Raw genomic sequence first — 3,652 nt, forward strand, 5'->3', positions numbered from 1 at the left:
TATAGTTGGCAAATATTTTCTCCCACTCTGTGGGTGTTCTCTTCAGTTTAGAGACCATTTCTTTTGATGAACAGAAGCTTTTTAGTTTTATGAGGTCCCATTTATCTATGCTATCTCTTAGTTGCTGTGCTGCTGGGGTTTCATTGAGAAAGTTCTTACCTATACCTACTAACTCCTGAGTATTTCCTACTCTTTCGTATGTTGAACCACCCCTGCATCCCTGGGTCGTGGTGAATAATCTTTTTGATGTGTTGCTGAATACAGTTTGCCATTATTTTGTTGAGGATTTTTGCATCAATGTTCATTAAGGAGATTGGCCTATAGTTCTCCTTTTTGGAGGTGTCTTTGCCTGGTTTTGGGATAAGTGTAATACTGGCTTCATAAAATGTGTTTGACAGTTTTCCTTCCCTTTCTATTTCATGGAACAGTTTAAGGAGTGTTGGTATCAGTTCTTCTTTAAAGGTCTGATAGAATTCAGCAGAGAATCCATCAGGTCCTGGACTTTTCTTTTTGGGGAGACTCTTGATTGCTGCTTCAATTTCATTTTGTGTTATAGGTCTATTCAGGTGATTAATTTCCTCTTGGATCAGTTTTGGATGATCATATGTATCTAGAAATCTGTCCATTTCTTTTAGATTTTCAAATTTATTTGAATATAGGTTCTCAAAGTAGTCTCTGATGATTTCCTGGACTTCCATGGTGTTTGTTGTTATCTCCCCTTTTGCATTCCTAATTCTACTAATTTGGGTTTTTTCTCTCCTCATTTTAGTCAGGTTTGCCAGGGGTCTATCGATCTTGTTTATTTTTTCAAAGAACCAACTTTTTGTTTCATTAATTCTTTGTATGGTTTTTTGGTTTCTATTTCGTTGATTTCAGCTCTTATTTTTATTACTTCTCTCCTTCTATTTGTTTTGGGATTTGCTTGTTCTTGTTTTTCTAGGAGTTTGAGATGTATCATTAGGTCATTGATTTGGGATCTTTCAATCTTTTTAATATATGCACTCATGGCTATAAACTTTCCTCTCAAGACTGCCTTAGCTGTGTCCCATAGGTTCTGGTAGGTTGTGTTTTTATTTTCATTGACTTCCAGGAACTTTTTAATTTCCTCTTTTATTGCATCGATGATCCATTCTTCATTAAGTAATGAGTTATTCAGTTTCCAGCTGTTTGCATGTTTTTTGTCTTTACTTTTGTTGTTGAGTTCTACTTTTACTGCATTGGTGGTCAGATAGTATGCACGGTATTATGTCTACTTTCTTATATTTGCTGAGGCTTGCTTTGTGCCCTAGGATATGATCTATTTTGGAGAAGGTTCCATGGGCTGCTGAGAAGAATGTACATTGTGTAGAGGTTGGATGAAATGTTCTGTAGACATCTACTAGGTCCATTTGATCTATTGCATATTTTAGATCTTGGATTTCTTTATTGATTTTTTGTTTGGATAACCTATCTATTGATGATAATGGGGTGTTAAAGTCACCCACAACCACTGTGTTGGTGTTTATATATGCTTTTAGGTCTTTCAGGGTATGTTTGATGAAATTGGGTGCGTTGACATTGGGTGCATACAGATTGATGATTATTATTTCCTTTTGGTCCATTTCCCCTTTTATTAGTATGGAATGTCCTTCTTTATCTCATTTGATCAATGTAGGTTTCAAGTCTACTTTGTTAGAGATAAGTATTGCTACTCCTGCCTGTTTTCGGGGGCCATTGGCTTGGTAAATCTTCTTCCAGCCTTTCATCCTAAGCATATGGTTACTTTTGTCGGTGACATGAGTCTCCTGTAAGCAACAAATTGTTGGATCTTCTTTTTTAATCCATTTTGTCAAACGGTGTCTTTTGATGGGTGAATTAAGTCCATTAATGTTAAGCGTCAGTACTGATAGGTATGTGGTGATTCCTGCCATTTAGTTGTCTTAGTTGTTTGAAGGTTTGATTGTGTGTACCTAACTTGATGTTACTCTCTACTGTCTTGCTTTTTCTTATCCTGTGGTTTGGTGCTGCCTGCCTTTTCATGGTTAAGTTGGGTGTCACTTTCTGTTTTCAGGATCCCTTGCAGAATCTTTTGTAATGGTGGCTTTGTGGTCACATATTGTTTTAGTTTCTGCTTAACATGGAAGACTTTTATTGCTCCATCTGTTTTGAATGATAGCTTTGCTGGGTAGAGTATCCTGGGGTTGAAGTAATTTTCATTCAGTGCCCGGAAGATCTCACCCCACGCTCTTCTTGCTTTTAATGTTTCTGTTGAGAAGTCTGCTGTGATTTTGATGGGTTTGCCTTTGTATGTTATTTGTTTTTTCTCTCTTACAGTCTTCAATATTCTTTCCTTAGTTTCTGAACTTGTTTTAATGATGATATGTCGTGGAGTAGTTGTATTTTGATCTGGTCTGTTTGGTGTCCTGGAGGTCTCTTGCATTTGTATGGGAATATCTTTCTCTAGATTTGGGAAATTTTCCGTTATTATTTTGTTGAATATATTACACACTCACACACACACACACACACACACACACACACACAAAGTCCCACCAAGTGTCCCAAGTTCAAATGCAATACAGTTTCCGTCAGTTTTTCAGCTTGCAGGTGTAATTTGGTTGTTCTCTCATCAAAGGTAGGGAGAAAAAGAAAAAAAAGCATTTGGAGGCAGTTCTGAGAGTGGTATCTGCAACTTTGGCTTGCCTGCCCACTGCTGTCAGCCTGCTGTTGCTGGCGGCATTATTTATGCAGATCTCTGGGGTGAGCTTAGCACTCACCTGGTCCCACAGGCTTTGTTTGTTCAAAGTTCTCCTGTGCGGGAGCCTCTGCTACAGGCTTTCCCCTTTCCAAGCACTGGGAAAGGTAACACTGCCACCACGTTGTCAGGCCTGTGTGTTTATTTACAGTTCTTGTGGGAGGTGGGTCTTCCCCCCTCTCCTCTGAAGTTTTCCTCCCACTGCCACTTTCAGAAGCTTTCCTGCTCCTGCTTACTGGGCGGTGCTGCTGCTCCTGCTGCCGCCATGTTTATTTACAGTTCACGTGGGAAGTGGGTCTTCCCTCCTCTCCTGTGGAGTTTTTCTCCCTCCTCCACTCTCACAAGCGTCCCGCTCCTGGTTGCTGGGTGCACGCCCCACTCCCACCAGAGGATCTCTGGCCCGCCTGGCTTGTTTATTTACAGTCCCGGGAAGGATTTCCTTCCCCCAATCTTCAGCGCTCAGTGTGCCCCACCCTCTTTCCAGCGTGTCTTAACTGTTCTTATTGCTTATTACTCAGTTTCTCTTTTTTCCCCAGGGGGAGGTCAGTCTGTCCAGGGGGCTATGATGCTCTGGCCCAGGCTTGTCTGTGGGAGTACCACGGTACCACGAAGCTCACCTGGTCTGTGTCTTCCCAAGCCGTATGGGCGCCGGCCAGTGGCAGCCCCGGGGGCCCTCCTCATTTCTCCATTTAACATGAAGTGGAGATTCTCTGCACTGGCTGGAGATGTGGAGGGGTCAAAGTTATGCCTTTTCTCAGTGATTATGCCTGCAAAGTGTGTCTCCAGTGTCTCTCCAAGATTTCACTATAGGAGGGTCGCTTTCTGTTTCCTACCTCTAGCCGCCATCTTCCCAATATCCTCTCTTTCTTTCTTTCTTCCTTCTTTCTTCTTCTTCTTCTTTCTTCCTCTCTCTCTCTC

Source organism: Castor canadensis, chromosome 13 (assembly GCF_047511655.1).
Source record: "Castor canadensis chromosome 13, mCasCan1.hap1v2, whole genome shotgun sequence".
Taxonomy (NCBI): Eukaryota; Metazoa; Chordata; class Mammalia; order Rodentia; family Castoridae; genus Castor; species Castor canadensis.